This window comes from Neopsephotus bourkii, unplaced genomic scaffold (genome assembly GCF_033783945.1).
Source record: "Neopsephotus bourkii isolate Nb327-2 ecotype Australia unplaced genomic scaffold, CSIRO-AGI_Nbou_v1 NB_716, whole genome shotgun sequence".
Lineage (NCBI taxonomy): Eukaryota > Metazoa > Chordata > Aves > Psittaciformes > Psittacidae > Neopsephotus > Neopsephotus bourkii.
In genome coordinates this window covers 2,786,808-2,808,153 of record NW_026901215.1, presented here as the reverse complement: position 1 = coordinate 2,808,153, position 21,346 = coordinate 2,786,808, and the positions used below count along the sequence as shown (strand labels likewise).

The 21,346-nt window shown below is 34.9% G+C and overlaps 1 long non-coding RNA gene across 1 annotated transcript; it reads right to left on the bottom strand.

Moving 5' to 3' along the window:
* Positions 1-4,413: 4,413 nt before the first annotated feature.
* On the bottom strand, positions 4,414-21,246 carry LOC133212466 (uncharacterized). The gene is made up of 3 exons (XR_009725487.1): positions 21,157-21,246; positions 15,519-15,568; positions 4,414-4,547 (listed from the first exon to the last, which is right to left on the bottom strand). It is a non-coding gene; the product is annotated as an uncharacterized LOC133212466 (long non-coding RNA).
* Positions 21,247-21,346: the final 100 nt, after the last annotated feature.

Here is a 21,346-nt window from a genome sequence, read left to right as displayed (position 1 = left end):
CCTCCATATAACCACTTGAGTAAGGAAGAGGCACCAAAAGTACTAATTAGATTTCAATTTACCTACTCCATCATTTTCTTTAATTTCCTTTGACTCAGACAAAATAGGCACTTTTCATTTTCAAATATACCTTATGACTTGGATCTGGTAAAACCAATTATTCTATAGCTACTATGTCCTTCCATTCCCACCTAATTCTGAAGCATTTTTTTGTACCTGGTTACTTAGTTTCAGTTGTAAACCAACTTTTAGTTGGGTCAGAAGATCAAGACAATCCAGGCAGGGAGACAAGACATTCCACTGCCTAGACAGCAAGAAACACAGTTCTGTTCTTTTTCCTGTAGAAGAGTGGTAGTTAAAGCAGGGAAAGGAAAAGAATAGTAATGGTTTGGACCTCACAGCTCTCCTCCAGCTGCTCATCATAATGAGAAAAGAACTAGGAAGTTGGTTCTGCTCCTGTATTAATCACCTAGCAGGTAGGTAAACTTGACTCTCCATTTCAATGATCAACCATTTAGAAATAAGTAGTGCAGTGCTAAAATGTACTGAAGTGGTGGCATTACCTAATGTTGACAAGCTTCTTAATGTTGACCAGCTTCTTATCTGCTGAAGACTTATCAGGGCAACTATGGAATTCCCTCAGGAGACAACTCCCTCACCCTTTTTCCAGATGGCTCTATACATTCTCTAATATGCCCTAAGGCTGCAGTGAATTAAATGCCAAAATATTATGCATAAATTTGCTCAAGGAATTCCTCTTCTGTTCATCAGAGGTGGTTAATTGACCAAGAAATTTCAGCTGTATACCAAAATTGTTCAGACTAAAAATACTTAATAATAATTTAATTTAACTAAAAATTACATTACAAAATAGCAATTTTAGGATTTTTTTTTTCTTTTGGTTTACAAGGTTAGTTAACCTTTGGTTTGAAACAATCCTAAATGCTTTAAAACTATAATCCGAGTTTACAAAAATTCTTCATTAAGATAATGAAAAGAACTCACAATGTACAGACTGATTTCTAAGAGATGTTTCTGGTAACAATCTGTTTTTAATAGGAATGATATTATCATGTTATTACATAAACTTATGGGAGTCTTTGCTCTGGCAGCAGAAGGTTGTGATGAATCCTACTGAATTTATAGAAGCTTTCATGATCACTCAGAGGAAGGAAGAAGTGCCTTAAAAATCTGCCTACTACTTTTGTATTTTTGGAGGGCATTATTTCATTTACCAGTTACCTTTACTGGCTTCAGAGCTGATACACTTACATACTATTGCATTTTACTGTTCCCTCCTTCTATAATCTCTTCTACTTTTGAACTGTTTGAACTGTAGCTAAGAGAAGCACCAACATATCCAGAACACTTCTTACATGTCATAGTCTTGGAATTATGTTAAAGATTTCAGTTCTGCTGTAATTTAACAACCATTTATCTGGTTAAACCCATCACATCTAGAACATTTTCTAATACATCACAGCAGTCATCTTACTTTCTTATATGGCTCCATAAAGGAATAGGGAGGAAAACACCTTTAGATGCAAAGTGTAAGAAGCCAAAAGCAAACAAGTGTACATAGCCAGGAGCAGACACTGTTACACTGAGCTGCCTCTAGTAATGAAACTTTTCCAAACTTACTATACTATAACTATATTAATGAATTACTACCTTCATGACCCTATCACACCACCTCCTTGAGGGTCACTGATGCTATATCATTGTGATGTAGGTACTCAGCTTTAGCACAAACCTTTCACTGTATCTCCTGCAGAACTGGCTCCTTAGTGTCAGTCTCAGACTTATCAGTATTACATAGATCAAAGCAAAGTAGCTTTAACAGGTAGATCAAAGCAAAATAGCAGAACAGATTCTGGACAAGTACCCCAGTGCTTTCACTAAAGGGGTCCAGGAAATTTCCAGGCAGATGGAGGCAAATATACTTACCTTACAGCAATTCAATTTTCCTAATGAGGCTGCTGCAACAACATCAACACAGAGCAGCCCAGCTGGTTGCAATATCCCATCATCTATGATTAGGAACACAAAAACACATTCCTCTTGGTCTGCAGACTCTCCTTCACTGTCATACAGCTTTCTAGTACTTACATAGTAAGTACAGCACATTGTCTCCAACATAACTACTGTAGTTTCATATTTTATTACTCTTTACTCTTAAGTAAATAAATCCTGTACTGTAAGCTGAATTTTCCTTTATAAAATCTAATTATATCAAGATTTTTAGAGAATATTGACAAAGCTGTTTTCATAGAGTAGAATAAATCAATATTGTTCATTTGTGCACTTTGATGAGGGAAATATTACTACCATTAGTTGCACATGAGCAGTCAGTGACTTTAAGGGGAGAGGAGGGTTAGTGCATTGCTGCACATATATGTGGCTGACAAGTTTGTTACTTCTTCCTCTTTAAAGTCTCAAGGAACCACAATTATTCCACTGTAGCCTGTCATTCCCTCCAAGGCCCTCGGAAGAGCTCTGAGCACTTTTTATGAACTCAGAACTTGCCTTTAGCCTAGAATAAGGATGAAAATGAATTAAACACAGTATTTTCCTCAAGTGCACTAAACACACTGTATCTGGTGAATGGGTAGCAGACCTATCAGCTGGATGTTTCACTGAAGCACTGTTATTATGTCCTCATAAAATAATTTTTATAGTAAATTAGCTCATTACAGAGACATTCAGGAACCTTTTATCAGTTTATTCTCATTTATTATTTATACAAGATTTATAAAACATATAAACTATATATAACCTGCATCTTTTATAATATATTGACATTCCTTACAGCAAAACACTTAGGAGGTAAAATTCCCCAACTCCATTCATCTCATTTTTTAACACTAATATAATGATAAAATAATACATAACTCTTCATCCAGAAGTATCTGGCTGGATAGATTTTTTGAAGCAAACTAGGTTTAGCCTAGGACTTCTAGATTGCTGCCAGAAGGTGGAGGTTGCACTGCTGTCCTTATGTATGAACACACTGAATTTTCACTGTATGAGAAATTTCCAACCCCAGAAATCCCAAGCAGCTCAGGCTGATTACAGTTTGTTTGTTGTGCTTGACACTTACAGGATAAATGAAAAGCTTTCTTGGAAGGATACCCATTCCCCCTGGCATAGCATTCATTTAATGATGTTCACAGTTATCTTTACAGCAAAGATACTGGCTTATTATGAGCTATCAGTGAGCATGTGGTGCCATGTCTCTCGCAAGAAATTGCCAAAATTGATAGAGACTGCAATGAAAGCAAGCTGTGTAAATTAGCTGTGTAGGGAGTTGCATAAAAGTCACAGTGCATGTTAGAAATTAAGTTGGGGACACTCAGTCTGTTCTATACAGTGCATATCAGTATGCAGTCACAGAGTAAAAAAAGAATATAGAGTTTTCACATAGATGTGTCCATGGCAACTATTTTCGGTTGTCTCCAAAGATGTTTCGAGCACAAAGGACTCAGATAAAAATCATGCTTGGAAAGAAGACCAACCAAGAACCTTTGTTCAACTTACATTCTGTTTTGACAGAGGCATGGGACTTCTTCAATTCACAAACCAATTACTAGTCCTTTTCATGGCAGAAGAAAATGAGGGGGAGTTTTCATACACACAATGTATATAAAAAGAATTTAAGATTATTGTAAATAGATATGACATTAGAATTGTAGCATTCTGTAACCATTTTCCACAGTGTTATGAGTTATGGGAGAGTTATGAGAGATAGTTAAATATAATCTATGAACATCAAGAGTTGAAGTAATTAACAGGTACGTTTTGGAACACTTAACTGGAGCACACACACAAAAATACCAGAGCACAAATGCGATGACTCAGAATCACACTAGTCTTTCCCTGTCTGACACAGGCCTAACGTCACACCACTGTTGAAACAGGTCTCCCCAGAAGTGATAAGACATGCACCAAGAATGCAAGAATGCACACTCTGTAAAACTATAATAATTAGATTACAAGATAATTAACTGTTTAATGACAATATGAGGAATAAATCATACTGTTTGCTTGTTCAATTTAGATGGTCACTGCACAGATTTGTTCTGTGGATCACAATATTAAAGGAAACTAAATATCTGTTTCTGAAACAGTACACCTATTAGAAATTCCTACCATATCATATACCATGCCATGCAGTAAGTCTTTCAGTCTTTTAAAAATAATGTTAATTTTTGCCCCAGTGTAGCACCTTTTTAGGACTCTTCTCAGTATTTGTTATAATGGAATGACGTGTCTCCCATTTCAACAGTGATTCTATTGAAAAACAAGTATCACATTTTCCGTTGAAGCTTGACATTATCTTTAATTTTTACTGCATGAATCTTTCATTATTTGTTTTAAATTTACCAGAACATCTTTTGCCAGTTCTTGCCTTTTTTTCTAAGTTTTCTGACTTCTGAAGCAGATTTATTTGCTGATCAATCTGTCTCTCCATTCCCTACAGGCTCTCTGCATATTTGTCATATTCTTCTCTTGAGTAGCCATTCACTCAGTAGGTTTGAAACCATTTCCTGCAAGAAATTCAAAAGTCTGTAAAGACAACTCTGGAAAGATATGCTTAATAACAAAAAACTCAAAAACATCAGGCCTCATCAACACTGCAAGGCTTGAGCTTGTCATCACAGCTGAATTCTCTGACAAGCTCCCTTAATTTCTCAAAGCCTGCCCATTTGAAATAATTAAAAATGTAATTAATAACCCATTTGGTTTATGTTTCTATTAAACTTAAACTGAATTAAATCAGGGTCACTCAATCCAGAATTATTTCCTATAATCAACTCTTAATATGTTATCTCTTACCATTTAGGCTGCAACATTATACAGCTTGTTCTTGGTTCAAGGGCTGGTCTTGCTTGTCAGTCTCCTCTGGCATAGTCAGATAGCCATAGGCATACACCATACTAGTAATATTTTGTCTCCAAGGTATACAAAAGAAAATGAAGTGTCCCTCAGTGAAACAGCTGTGTTCAGAATCATCCTTTTTTTTTTTTTTGTTAGTAATGTTAAATCTAGTCCTGGGGCTTTATAGTAGCAATACCTCAACAGAAAGCCTACAGCATGTCTCAGAATTTTATTATACAGTAAAATTGAGCTGGAGATTACAGTTTTTCAGACTCAGTCTACACTTTAGCATATTTAGTGTCAAAATGAGTGAAATGGTCTTGAATATTCTTGGTCACAAAATACAGCAAACAAAATATACCTGTGGGATTTCTTTTCTTGTTGTTGCTCTATCTCATTTATAGCTAAAAAGATTGAATGCATTGTGACCTTGTGGTCCGCTGTTTGCCAGTTGTGACTTCTGAGTCATGTACTAGGGGCAAAATATTCAGCAGTAATCAGTACTTAACTGCCACCAAAGCAGAAACGTGGAACCTCCCATTCACTTGTTTAAGCAAGCACTCATATTTTAAAGCAAAGTTCTTTCATTTGAAATTCAGTGTAAGTAGATCACAATTCAATAAGCAAAATGTGAGAGAGAGAACAAAGATAACAGTCTTTCTGCCTATGTCAAGATACATACTTTTACGAACAGCAAAACATGCAACCAGATATATCATTGCTTCTGCGGCTTTGCTAGAAGCTAAGGATCTGTTCCTTCTTCATTCATGAAACTGTCTCCAACTACTTGTAGTAGTTTCCATGGATCTTGGCAGGATCTTTTATTATCACCAATGTGCTTTTGTACCAGTTACTCCAGGCAAAGGCGTAGCAGATAATCAGGCAGTTTAGTGAATTATGAACTTTTGACATGTAAATTAACGGTCAAGGATTAATAAATACAAGACAACAGTGAGGATTAATGAAGCTAGACAACAGGAAAAATCCTCAGTTACAAAAAGATGGCACACTGCATCCAAACATTTTAGAACAATAATTTTTCTTCCCCTGCAGAGAATATAGAACAACTTTCCATGGTACTAGAGTATTGTGCATGTCTGTCATTTAGAATCACAGGTCCTTTAAATTTACTATAAAGTTTTGAGCATCCAGAGGAACATCAGCAAGAAAACTACATGTCTCTGAGCTACTTTCACCATGTTTCATCTAGGAAATGAACAAAATTACTCTCCAAGTGGATCAAATACATTTTTCCTATCATTCAGTGGAAACATTCAGACAAACTCACACACATTAACCTATTGTATTTGATTCTCATGGACTAAAATAGTCTCTTGATATTTCAGAAGGTCTGGTGGAAATAAAGTACCATCACTAATACATAGTCGCATAGCATTGTTTTGTACTTGTTCTCCAGCTCTTCCATATAATGTGCCAAGGCAAGTATTAGACTCTTATTATTTTTCTGGCTCATCAACAGAGTAATAATATTTCATATACTTACATGAAGATAAACACATCCTTTATCATGCTTATTGTCCTCTTCTTTCATGCTCTCCCTGGTTAATTACCAGCAAACAGATCCACCAGGTAACCCACTGAAAGGAAACTCTGCACCCCTGCAGCAGCAGGTGCAATGTATTAGCTCTAATCTGTACTTCAAGATGGTGAGAGGGGTCTCTAAAGTGAGGAGCCAAAGTATTCAAGCTCAAGCTTGGTTTAATTCTTTAATGGGAAGTGATTCTTTCTAACTATTAAGTTTAAACCCTAGGAAGTTTGAAAAATTAAGTAACAGCTCAGAATACAGGTGCTTAGTTAAGCATTCTTATTACACAGAATCAATACCTTATGTACACCACATCAGTATCAGTAGCAGCAGTAAAGCTTCTTTTGTATGTTTCCATACCATGTTGGTTTTTCACAGGTTGAACATGAGAGGCTTGAACACTTTTCTAAGTGTATTTAATGAAATCCAAAAAGGGGTTTCAGATTTATTCAAACATTTACATTGCTTTGTACACTGTCTATTGACCTTTTATATGTTAAGTTTGTAATTTAGCACTCTTAGCCACTTGCAGTTTATTTTTTGTGAAAAAGGGTCTGTAGAGCTGGAGAAAAAGCATCAGAAGAATACCGGGGTTAAACCAAAATAAATAACCTTGCGAGGGCTTAATATTTTCATGGCTGGGGAAAAAAACAAGTGAAACACAGTAATCCCCAAATATTACAACACCTACCAGCAGCCCTGAAAGCACAGGTTAAATTCACACAGAGCAAAACCAAGGACTGTTAACAACACTCTACAATATACAGTTCCAATATTGAGCACAAAGTTGTGTCCTGTTTGTGTTTGAATGGTTACAGGTGGTTTTTCCTAGTTTCTCCTAGATGACTAAGGAAGTAGTTGGCATGGGTAGAGGAAGTCACTGAGGCACAGAAATCTGCTATTAAAAGGTGACATGCTGTTGTGGTTTAACCTCAGCAGGCAGCCAAGTACCATACAGCTGATCATTCACTTTCTCCACACCCCTGGTGGGATGAGGAGGAGAATCAAAAAAGGTAAAACTCATGGATTGGGATAAGAGCTTAATAGCTGAAATAAAGTGAAATATAATACTAATAACAATAATAATGTAAAGATAAATAACCAAGAGAGATACAACTTAACAAAACCCTCACCAGTGATGCACAATACAATTGCTCACCCCACACTGACCAATGCTCACCCAGTCCCTAAGCAGTGATTGGCTTCTTCCAGCTAACTCTCCCCAGTTTATATACTGAGCACAACATCATACAGTATGGAATATCCCCTTGGCCAGTTGGGGTCAGCTGTCCTGGCTATATCCCTTCCAACTTCATGTGCTCCTCCAGCCTTCTCGCTGGCAGATCATGACAAGCTGAAAAGTCCTTGTGTTAGTATAGGCACTACTTAGTAACAACTAAAAATGTCAGCTTGTTATCAACATTATCTTCCTACTAAATTCAGAACACAGCACTGTACCAGCTACTAGGAACAAAATTACCTATCCCATCCAAAACCAGGACACATGTACATGGGTGTAGCTATTAGAAATTGTTTACAAAACTTGCATGGCCCATCTAAATCTCTGAATTTTTCTAAGCTTGCTACAAATTGCATCTTTCATATATAAGAAAACAGAATTAGCCAACCTACATCCATTTACCAGCTTGTCTGCTGTTCATTAGTAGGAATTATTTCCTATTAATAGAATTAACTACTATTCATTAGTCCTACCATTAGTAGGAAAAAAAACTTTCCTGAATCTCTGAGGCAATCACATGAGTTCTGAAATATGAGATCAGATTAGTATAATACAGTTTTAGCTTACAAAGCCACGAAATACCATAGGTGGTTGAACTTAGTATGGAATATGATAAATTTTATTCATCTTGAGTTTTGAAAGTGCTGTTAGAAGTTTGCTTTGTTCTAAATGGATAGTCAGGAATCAGATGCGATAGAAAGAGTACCTTTTATTGGATTTTCCAAACTCCTTTGGTACTTTTGAGAACACCATTGTAAATCCCTGATTTAGTAAATACTCCAGTCACATGGACAGTCTGATTTATCTTGATGAGAATACACAAATGTTAAATGTACCAAGATGAAAAAGAATACAAAATTGTACTGGAAACCTTGAAACTTCTTAAGATAACACTTGTCCATGTGAAAGAATTGCTAATGCAAGGCTTTTGGATGATTAACATAATGAATATTAAAAGTATGCTTTATTATCATCTAGTTCTCATTACTTTCATAATGAGAAATTTGCATGTACATGCATTTCCGGGTACAATAATATGCTAGATTGCATGCCTTAAGGACAGACAAAAAGATAGAATGTGTATTTGTACTGAACTTGTCCGGTATGAGGTCAAATCAGATGGTCTGGATGTAGGAGCAAATCCAACAAGAAAGGCAGCAATGGAAAACAAACCAAGAATTGCTTAAGGAAAAATGAGCTAAAGGAAATGGACAAACACATCAGAGTGAGTGAAAGTACTGAAAAAAAAAAAAAAATCAGTGGTAATATGAACAGTTATCTGTTCCTACGTCCAGGAACATGATTAAGACAGAAATCTTAGTATCTATTATTTCAAATGAGGTTTAGAGTTAATTATTAACCATCACTTCACCCCCTGCAAGTCAATACTAAGCAGCCTGTTGTGTAGCTTGTCTCCTCTGCCTTATTTAGGACTTAAGTTGCCCTTTTATACTGACTGGTTTTTATTGGATTGTCAGTATTATTCCGCTTTCATGCCCAAGCAGGATCTTCTAAACCTATTTGCATTTAATTGTAAGAACACAAGTAAGTAAAGCTTAAATTTTTCTTAATTAAACTCCAAACAACAAATCATCATTAGTTAGACACCCTGCAGGGACAGAGATTAGAAGTACAGAGACAAACCTTAAAATCTGGTTTTGCGCCTGCAATGCAATATTTACAGAACTATCAGAACAGTTTGTGTATTTGTTAAAGAGGCAAGGATATGTTAACAAATAATGTAGGAGTAAATACTTTATGCAGTTCCACATTCTCTTCCCCCAGGAAAAAAAATAATAAAATAAAGCCTTTCTGAAAGCAGCAGAACCCACCAAAAGTTGTTATATTGCCTACATTATATGTTATACACATATATGTTATATATTGCCAACATTACTGATGAGATCTGACTTTCAGCTCATCCTTCACTTAATCACAGATCATCAGCACAGTGTGGACTAATATAATGAAGAGAGAGGAATGATAATATACACAGCTCAGCTTGTTGAAGACGACTCCTAGGCTAGTCCAGAGGATCAGTGACTCCTTTATTAGACTACATGTCTTTGGCCATGGACTTTAGAGTGCTTGGCATGAAGTACTCTGGTCTATGATTAGTTTCTGGGAGCCAGATTAAAATAAATATTAATGAACTAATATAAAAGTATCACCAATATTCAAACTAACTAATCAGGAGCCACACACTCCCAAAGATTTCTGTCTATTAAATTCTACAGTTGATTTGTTTGTAATTGTGTTTTGAATCCAGAGTCATAGAGGTCACACTTCCAAAGGCTCACTAGCAACTGTGATGTCTATGACCTTACTTACGTTTGATTTTTATTTATTTTTAGGAAGTTGATACTTTTAAATAGCTAACAGTACCCATACTTGAGTTTTAAGACAAACAAGACAGGTTATGAGTCATAACACAGAATTCACAGAAATATAATAAGTCATGTTCACAATATCTATGTATGTTTTCAGCGGAGGGGGAGGAGAAGAGGAAGGGAGAGACACAGAAAGAGGGCAGACACAGATTATCTGGCTTGAGCCTATTGGAGGAACTCAGGAAGCTCACAAATAAATCTTGGGATTTTCCTATGAAGGTTAAGTTGTGAAGTGTTAGCTAATCAAGTCTGCCTCAAAATCAGTCTCAACATCCACTTGAGATTAACAAGTGAAATAGCAATCTCCACTGGTGACAATCACACAGACTTCAGAGTAGAGTTCTTTCTTTCACTTTTCTGATACCTAGAAATGCTTCTGGTATTTAACTGACTGCTAATTTAAGAATATTATGACCATGCCTGTCCCAGTAGGTAAGCTTTTCCTTTGGGAGATCTTTTGCCGTTCTGCTTTAAGATCTCAGTTGTTTGAGGTGGGCTAGTAAGTTTTTCTGCAACTTCAATTTTCCCTGAATCACATCTTGCATTCTACAGCAGAGAAATATGGTCCATTTAGTTGCTGCTGCATTCAGTACTTGTAGCTGTAATCTTAGTTTTACTATGACCTCTTTTGCTTTAATACTTTAGCTGACTTGTATAATTATCATATTCTGCATTTGCATTTCCTCCATTCTATTTTTGTTTTCATTTTGCTAGCTTCAGCTCCTCTTAGCAGTTGCCTACTTGAAAAGTGACCTACAGCTAGACACTTCACATTTCTACTCCCAGAGTCCGTTTAGACCAAAGGCCTGTGACTAGGATCATTTGAATTAAAAGTGCATGATCTTAAGGCATGCTGGGCTACCCAGAAGAGCAAATAAGAGTTTCTATCTAGGGAGATTAGACATTAAGTGACATTACATTCAATTGATTTTACTTGTCCTTAAGTGATACTTTTCAAACCAGTAAGCCATTTATCATGTATTCATTCTTATATATTAGGCACTGGTAGCTATAGATGTCTCTTTTTCGGGCTTTATGGTTGATGACTACATCAAACAAAACTTCTGAAGGTTTAAGCATTTGCCTATATTTCCCATTAAAATGTTTCTTAAAATTGTCATTTTCTAGATAGTCATAAAATTAAAGAAACTCACCCTAAAACAATAAAAAACAAAAGTGACCCAACACTACCCCCTCCAGCCCCTGAAAAATTTATGACAATTATTTCTTTAACAATTTGCAAAGCTCTCATATGACACTATACTGTATGGCTGTGAACTTCAAATGAGACAGTATTTCTCATGCAATATAGTGCTCATCCTGAGGATTTCAATTGGGTGATCAGTTCAGAAACATACAGTTTTAACTCTGTAAGTATTCTGGTTTTAGTACTGCTTTGTTTTGATAAAATGGTTAATCAAACTGAGGAGTGCTTCACTTTTCACTGATTTTAAGATCCTGCAAGTTTATAACTTTTGACAGCTAGATGTCAAATGCTGTTCAAAGGCATCACAGCACCTCATGGGATTCTAAATTTAGGCTAGCTCTACCCAACCTGTGTTCTTCTTTTAGTGCTTTAATTTCTAATCATGATGTTTGACTGTGCAAGCTGTCTGAATATTTTGATGACAAAAATAGTCATAAAAAAAATTCATTATCATTACAATCAGTAGTACTAATACATGAAACAAAACACATGTTTATGAATCAAGGAGACAATTTTATGGAGACATAATTTTAAGAGAACTTTGATAGTTTGCTCTAAAGTATATAATTGTTATAGATCAGGTAGCTGAATCACCTACTATAGCACTGACTTTTCTTCCACTATGAACTAAACCTGAATATTGCCTATGTGATGATGCAATGATTTTTATTGTGTTGCTGGACATCTGCGAAGGCACTCTTTTATTTGGGTCTGTTTAGTACGATTCTTACAAACATATATTAGTGGTAAATTTAGCAAATATGTAAAATAACATTATTATTAAAAAAACTATTAATATATTTCTATCACTAGTTATGAACTTTGTCTTATAAATATATAATCCATTCCACTGATGATTTTAATTACTTTTGCAGTTAGGCATTTGAAAAATTGGACTATTTATTTGCAAAGGTGAGGTGACTTTGAGCCAGAGCTGTTTTCCTCAGCCTCTCCTGATATATGATGTCAACCTGAACGATGAATGCATATATTTACTAAGTTCCTAGACAATGCCACCTTTTGAAGGCGAAAAACATATCAGAAGACAGGATTAGAACAAATTATTAGGAGATTAGTGGAAGCAATCTGGCATGCATAAATGCAAGTTCTCTATTTGTCAATAGACAGTGTCTTCAAAACAGGTTTTTGATCACAATATTGTGCTTCTGACAAAGGCAAACACTGTGGGATATAGGAAAAGCAAAGTAATCAATCAATTCACTCTATGTGGCACTCACAAGATTTCAGCTGCAGGCTGTGTCCGATTTAAGCAAAAGACCAATTGGAGAAAATCCAACAAATGCAATAAGAATAATAAGTAACCTGCAAACATTAAACATAAGAATGGTTTGATGGAACTGGATCTGTTTAATCTACGAAGAAGAGATGCAGTATAAAGCTTTATATGCACAGCAATTACCTGGGGAAAAAAAAAAAAAAAGAAAAAGAAAAATAAGCTGGGTTTACTGTCAACACAAGAAAAACGAAAACCAAAGGTCTCTGGTTGGACGGGGAAGACAACTGGGATTTTAAAGCACTGAAATAGGTGGCCCGGGTAGGCTATGGAATAATTGCTCCCAACTAACATGCCGGAGATTTCAAAGTAAAACTAATGAAGAAAATTATATTTTTTCTTGGTATTCAGTGAAGTGGAAATAACACTAAAAATGACACTGTTATAGTATGTTCTGACAGTAGAACACGATGCAAGTGTGTGTGTTTAGGTTTCTTTCCACTCAGAAATAGAGGACAGAAGCTTCACAAGTTTTCCACTGTGACTCCAGAGATTTGGAGTCTCCACCTAGCAATTCTGAAGCAGAAGCATTCATAACAAACGAAAAGACCATATAAATCTGTAGCCAGAAAGTAAAGTACAAAAGATGTTCTTTCGGTATTTCTTGTGAATAGATAGATATCGACAGAATAGTCAAGCTGGACTGCAGTGACTAAATCGTTATGTTTATGGGGTTTTCTACTTCTCTTTTTTATAGCCTTTATCCTGTATGATGCCCATCAAGAGCCTTTGTACATACATGTAATAACTATTTTTTTCTACAGATTCAGTAGTATGATATAGCTAGAGAACATGAAAAAAAATCCCAAATGGCATTTAAAAAACCCTACACCTTTTTCTTACATCTAAAAATAAATAGTCAAATACCTGATTAACTTCAGTTTTTCAAGAGCAATTTTGCAACAGTATCTTAATTATGCATTCATGAACTGCAGATTTTATTTCTGTCCTATAAGCCAACCCTTTACAGGTTGCTGATTTTAATTTATATTCCTTTAAGACAAGGCTAGGTGATATTTGTTACAGTGTATATATACACGTGTATATGTGTTAGGGTATATATATACACACAGAAAGCGTATTTGCTTAAACATCTATATAGGTTTTATACATACATTTAAGCTCAGGACATTAACATAGGATCAATTTATATTGAAGAATTAATTTTTTGAGCATTTGAACATATCCTGCAAACATGAAGTATATGAAAGCAAATGTTAGTTCCACATACTCAGCTCACTGGCCCAAGAAATGTCTTGACTCCCCCAGCAAATATTTGATCTTTAAATTTACTGAATCTTGCTCACCAAAGGGGGAGAATAGAGTGCCAGAAGAGTTAAGTTTGTCTCAGTGAGCAGTTGGATCTACAGTTATGAGTTACAAGGAAATGGATGGTCACTGATGAAGGAGACTAGAGGGAAATAGATTATTGGCATAATGGTGTCATATTAAATGTATCCCCTTAGTCAAAGGAGAGCAATATAGTAAAAACAGTTTAACAGATACCTGAGAAAGCTGTTTGTCTGCAAAAGGTGAAGAGAGGCAAGGTCATAAGACATATTAGCCATCTACCTAGTATGGAGCTGAATGATTCAAACAAAATTTCCTCAGCAGCCTTCCAATCCCACCTGAAGGATTTTTGTTGCTGTTCTCTGTTTCTTCAGTTCACAGTGCACTTGCATTTTACACAGTTTCCTTTAAAGTAGTCATCAGCCAGTTAGTTCTGACTCATGGCACAACCTTACAAGACTAAGATTTGGTTGTCTGAATTCTTCTTTGCTCTCTGCTGGGAAATTATTGTACAAACTTAACACTAAAGGTAACTTAGGAATGCTAGTGCTTGTACAGACCTGTTAACAACAATAAGGAACAGCAAACATGTCTTTGTAGTAGATAGAAACACTCACTGGAGAAAAATAGTATTATTACCTAAAGCTATAAACCCCAAACTTTTTACTGGTGGATATCTGAAGGCAAGGGAGAGGAAACAGGATTTAGATTTCTTCACAGCACACTCCTCTTCCAACTTGCAAATGGAAGCAGAAAAGGCAAAGTTCCATTCTAAGGATCAAAAATGAATGCCTAATTGAAAAACTTACACCAAATTAAACTGAACTGTCCAAGAGCTCAGTGAGGTATACTGTTGTACTTTAAAATGTCTTAACAAAATGCAACCTAGAGAAAAGAAAATGCCGAAGTAAGGAAAAGAGGCAAATAATCAATAATCAGCTTCCTTTTTCCCCAAGTGCAAAAATAAGGATGCTGCAGTTCTTTCCTTTTGCTGGGGTAACAAATTAAGCTTGTAAAGTCTGAAGTTTTATGCTGTTTTTTAGTCAGACCACAAACAAGGTGCAATTGACTTGCCAGTGCATATTCCCCACCAGCTCCTTTTCCAGATCTAAAGTGATCTCTCCTCTTCAGCAGGAGTATCAGAGCATCCCACATCCCATATAAGGCTTTGATGTTCAAGAAAGAATTATTAAATAGAGCTAACTGATTTAAACTTTATAAGGAGGCATGTCACCTTTTAGTATCAGCTAACGATTTCAGTATTTGTCAGGAATTTTTAGCTGGCTTTTACTTGAGTACCTGCTAAATTCTCCCTCCACGATGCAGGAAATGGTATTTTATACCTTAGCTGATGGGAATATTATTAGATAAGACGTCACAAATATTCTATCTTGTAAATGGCAGCAGTTTCTGTACATAGACTGTGTCCTTGTGTGCTTTCTACTAAGTACTACAAGATAATGATTGCTGAAGAATCAAAGAGCATGTGAAACAACTATTCAAAATAACATTCTTGCTGTCTTTCACTAGTGAAATACAAAGACATTTGTCTATTTGTAGTCTCTCAGGCCTTCTGAGTAACAGGTTTTGTATTTTCTTGAGATGTAAACATAAATTATACTTGGCTGTTATACAATGAATTGACTAAATAATAATAAGACACTACAGGTCACTTGTGTAATTTCCACAGGCAGTTGTCTGAAAAAATTGCCATCATTTTGGGCTGTAAATAAAACAGAAAGGTATGAAAAATTATGAAGGAATTAGAACTATGAATGGCTGGAGAGTCAAACATCTTTCTATAAGAGTATGTGAATTGACATAAATTGCCTTATACATGATGATATTCCCATTATAGTTATTCAGGAAGGGTAGACCCATAGACTCTATTTTCATGCCAAAGATGTAACTGTTAGAAACCTTAGATAATATGAGGGCATTGATGGACATTCTCAGAACAGGCTTATACATTACCATAGGCTTTTTCTTCCAGATATTTTGTAGCCTTTTCATGCAGCAACAATAGTTTATTTTCCATTTATAAATGCAACTGCCTCCTTAATATTAGGTAGTAGGAAATAAAGGCACAGGCATAGAAATTAAGGCATAAGAAAGGCATAGGAAACAAAATGAGCCATTTCAGGTCCAGTCTATAAAGGGACAAGACAGAAAAATGGTAAGTACATGATATTTTCTATTTCATAGGCTTACACCACTAAGACTGTTTGCATCAGTCAAAATGTTAAACACCATGTAAGATAATAGTCTGTTTCCCAAACAGGAAAAAAAGCAAACATAAGGAAATATATGTTCTTTCTACAACTGTAATACAAGTCGGAGCGAGTAGCAAATACCTCTTCTTCAGTTCCCAGACGTATGCTTAGCTCACTGGATTAGACCTCCTGACTGCACAGAGGACAAGACAATCCTTTCAAGAAAACACATTAAGAACATGCTTTTAGTAGGCACTGTTGCTCCTGAAAGAAAAAAGAACAACAAAAAAACCCTAAAAAAATTAAGGCTCACAAGCAGTTTCAGACCACTGATGATCACCAAGCAATAAACATCATGTTCAAACATCCGGCAACCTTAAGCACTTTCCAGTGAGTTGGGTAAAACCTTATTCAAGGTCACTGATGTGATGGGATTTGTCATTCTTGACCTGTCACCAGTATAGGTCAAGTCAGTATAGAATAGTTTGGTACTTAGCTTTGGGCTTCTTTTAATCCATTATTATTGTGAACAGGAAAAAAACCCAACAACCCCTTTTCTGTGTTATCTAGAAAAAAGGAGCTCAGTAAGAAAAACAGAAATTAAGTTCACCTTTAAAATGCTTTTGGGTAGTGGAAACTTTGATTCAAAGTGACAATTCTAATAATATTTTCCCATTTTATTTTGAGTTTTCTTCAGGCTGTGAAAAAACAAATTAAAAAGGAACATAAAATTATTTGAGTGGATGGAAGATAAACTGTTAAATAAAAAGACACAGAGCAGAGATTATAACCCACAAACCAAGCAAAAATATGAAATTAATTAAATTTAGGTAAATTTAGTATTTAGTAACAGCAACTAAACCTGGTTAACTTTTTGTGTCACAGATTTTAAAGCTGTTGTTAACCACATTTATAGTTAAAATACTGTTATACAGGAACTGACCAGTATTTTCAGAGACAAGGATCAAAGCAAATAACATGCTAATAATTTTAAAGTTTGCCCAATTACCACATCATTTCCATTACGTATTATGCAATATTTATATAATGCACATCAAATGAATAGAGTCAGAGTATTAAGCATGTTCAGAAAATAGTGTCTCATCTTGGTATAGAAATTTGGTGTGATGATAACAAACAAAATGTTACCTTTTATGTACTACAAGTCAGACAGAGATACTATCTTTCCTTGGAAAGTAAATTTGCACAGTAGCCATGGAGTCAAAATAACACTGGCTGAGTTATTTTATCTAAGGAATAATTTCTTTCAGGAAACAACTAAGTAGCATATATTTCTTATTAAAAAAAAAAAAAAGAAAAAAAAAGAGAGCAATCTAATTTGACATCCTTTTATAATTCAAGTTGAATGCCCAAAGGAAAAAAATAAAGACATATTTCTCAATATACAGATGTATTTTCATAGAACAACATGTGTTCAGTAGAAGTTAGAAATAAGCTCTCAAGGAGTAGGAAATTCATGGTTCCATTAGTCGAAGTGCTAGCTCTGTTGATTACTTTCAAACCTGATTTAAATGATTTATTATCCAATCTCCATATTTTATTATTTTGGCTTGCACATCTTTCAGTCACATTACTGACCATAATTCCCTGCAGTCATTCAAATAATAAAATAAGTCTGTTAGTTTGATTTCCTTCATAGATCATTTAATACTCATCACACCTGGATAACAGAAATTACTTAGGTTGTAAAAGTGGAAGAAAAAAGCCTACAGCTCTGTTGAGAACTGAATTTTTCAGATATTAACAGTGCCTTATTATATCTCTATTATGACAACTGACTCATTTGACTTCAGATCATCTGCAGAAAATGAGCTTATGGCTCAACTAAAGAGCAAGAATTCTATATCGTATACATAAATTATAATACTAGCTGGTCATAACGTGCTTTCTTTATGTAGGTCTGATTTCATGACAGTAACTTGATTAACATATGAATAACAAAGAAAAAGTATTCCATAAGGTTGAAAGAGCAGAATGAAATCCTACTTCCAAAGAATTTAATGATGCCAGGATATAATCCCTGTCTTGATTTTCTAAAGCAACCTCTTAAAAAATATGTAAGGTATTTAGGCCTGATGGAATGCTGGACCTGTTATATGTATACAAAAGCCTATTCAATACCTTGAAAAGATGTAGCTATGTTAGATTCAGACTATGAATCCATTTTATAAGAATGAAAATGTTTGATGTTAAGAAAAGTTTTGTACTTAACATTCCTACTTAGACAATGATATATAGCAAGATAATAAAATGTACAGAAATAAAGGAGACAACAGTGGAGATATTGTGCAGGAAAAGATAATGTAAATCTAATGGTGGAAGGCTGAACCTTGAAGTAAGTTCAGAAAAAAAACCCTGAAATAATAGCATATATTGGTGGACATCAATTTAAATACTTTTTAAAAATGTTTTTTAAATGCTGACTTTCTTCTTGGTGACTTTCTAATATTTGAACAAACATTAGTTATGTTATTATCCATATATCTTTAAAAAATAAGGTAAAACAAAGCACATCATCCAAGAATATAAGGATACAGCTCTTGCATTAGTGGTCATAGATGTCTATTTCTGAAAAATAATTTTCAGAAGTTCTTGTGTTTTCTCTTCACAAAGGGGATCCCACATAAATACAAGAAATGTGCCTATCAATTTCTATATAAAACATTTTTCTGGGCTATGATTTGGTATGGGCTATGATTTTGATATGAAGTATTTTAGTAAATTAAGTTTCAGAATATACTTGTAATTATAGTGTTAAGCATGTATATATACATGTATATACTGAGAAAACAACAAATTTAAGTATTTTTTCTTACATGTCTGTAATAATAAGATCTGAGATTTGCCTTTTTAAATTTTTATATGCCTATCCTTTGACTGAATTTGTCAATGAGGTTTACAAAGTAAGTTAGAGAAGTTATGTGTATACATTCAGATTATATATTTGCTAAACACATTTCAAACCAATAATGTTTTGAGGACATAGTTTACATCTGGACTACTTCTCTATTACAATGATACATCATTATCTTAGTAATTTTGCCTCTTGCCGTAAAATGTGCTGATAAAGACAACTGGAAACACAAGTAGTATAGATTGAAAAAGTATCAACATGAACCATCATTAGCTGTCGTTGAAATGCTGACAAAAAAACTTCAACAAAGCACAGCAAGCACATGGAAGAGCCAGGAATCCCTGGCCTTAGGAATCCCTCTGCAATATCTTTACTACAAAATCATTCCTGATAACTAACATGGTGCATGACTTAAAAGGGCATTTAACTTTTTATATGCCTATTGTTTGTTCTTAAAGATGAATATGGACAAAGATTCTAATAGTATGATCACTCTGAGTTAGCAACATTTATAAGGGTATCTTGACTACCACTGACCGTGAACTGAATCATCATGCTGTGATTATATTCCAAAGCCTGTGGGGTTTTTTGAGAATATTGATGATCCAGAGGACAAAAAAAAAAAAAAAGAAAGAAAAAAAAAAAGGATTTAGGAGAGGCTGACATCAAACAGACAATTTTATCACATACTAAGAACAAAATAGAAGAAATCCCAGGGGTTCTCACGTCTGAGCTATACTTCAAGTGGAAATTTTTCATTTCATACTAGCCAGAAATGCAGGTAGCAGCACATGATCTTATTCTTTACTGTATGCTTGAAATAGTAGAAAGATTTTCAGACACTAGAAGGATGAAAAGGAAGGGTAATAGCCTCATTTTTTTATTCAGTATCATGTTCAGTATTTTCAGTACACACAACAACAGATTTCTGCAGAAAAAAAGGGATCTAACTGTTTTACAACTATGGAAATATTCCCTTTGCCCAAGTGGATCCTTTCTTTTGTCATCTTCAGTGAAAAAACCTGAGCTGCATGTAATTGTAATTTATCTGGGAGTAAAGATACCTTTTCACTTTCATACATATACTTCCTGAAGCCTTTATTATAGCTCACTGTGTTTGTCTGCTTTAGAGAAACTACCTGGAAACAATGGAAAGCACTGATAAGTTATAAATCATACCAGCTGACAAGAATGATTGGCGATGCAGAACTTTTTCATCCTCAAGTGTTTAGACGAGAGTATGTCTAATGACAATGAGGAAACACCTCACAGTAAGCTTTTGCATACACCACACATTTCCTAATTTATAAAATACTGTAAGCACTAACAGTACTGAATATCTGAGATCTCAAAGAAATTAGGATTTAACACTATGCTTTGGATGCAGTAATATATTTAGCTTTGGCACTTTGTTGTAACTTGATATATGCATATAAATTGAGAGGCTAACAGTGTAAAAAATCCAAACACACCAACTTAGATATTGTTTTCAGATGCCAGCATTTCATCTACTAATATATTAAAGTGAACCAGAGTTGCTAGGACCAAATTGTACACAAGCATACCCTCAGGTTGAGGGTGAAGGAAAGCCTTCAGAATCAAGTTGAAGACTTAAATTATTCCCTTCACTTATTTGATCTATTTTTGAGAAAGTCATACAGAGGTGTAATGTAATCATTGCTAACCCTGAGTAATTAAGGCAGCAACAACAGCAGAACCTGCATTCTGTTGCTTCCAACTTGTCAGGACACTATTTAATTTCAAATTTCATTAGAGAAATCTATGTTCAACTGGATTAAGATTCAGTTAGACACACATATTTTGTCATTTATTATTTGGAAGGATACATCTCAATCAGGAATAACAATTTCTGTGGAGTCTTACAGTTTCTTAGTAAGAAAAGGCAGAAATCTTTGGCTCTCACTATAGTATTTTACCTTTCCCTGCACTGGCTCCTTTATACTGTAGTGCTTACCACAGCAGGCGTGGGCTTTAAAAGCCATACTACTAACCTGGAAAGTGAAGGATCATGAGCTTTCACATCAAGAACCCTGGACAATGCCATCATTTCTTAGGAAAAAAAAAAAAAGGTCAGTGCAAGAACTAAAGAAATTTACAATCTGTGGGTCCTTTTTGTGAGTCTGCTACAACCATCAGTGACAAATTAAATAATATGTGATGTATTAAATATTTATAATAAATTAGGAATTATACTTTAAGTACCTGAATAGCCAGGAAAATCCAGATTTCTGTATAGAACTTGAGAAACTTTGTTAGAAAAAAATCCTGGCCTGAGATCACACAGTTCCCAAGATCACTCCTACAGTGCTGATCACTGTGGACTTTATTCATTAACCCTGCTGAATCAAAACACTCAGTTTATACATCTCAGTTTAAAGGGGCATGATTTAAA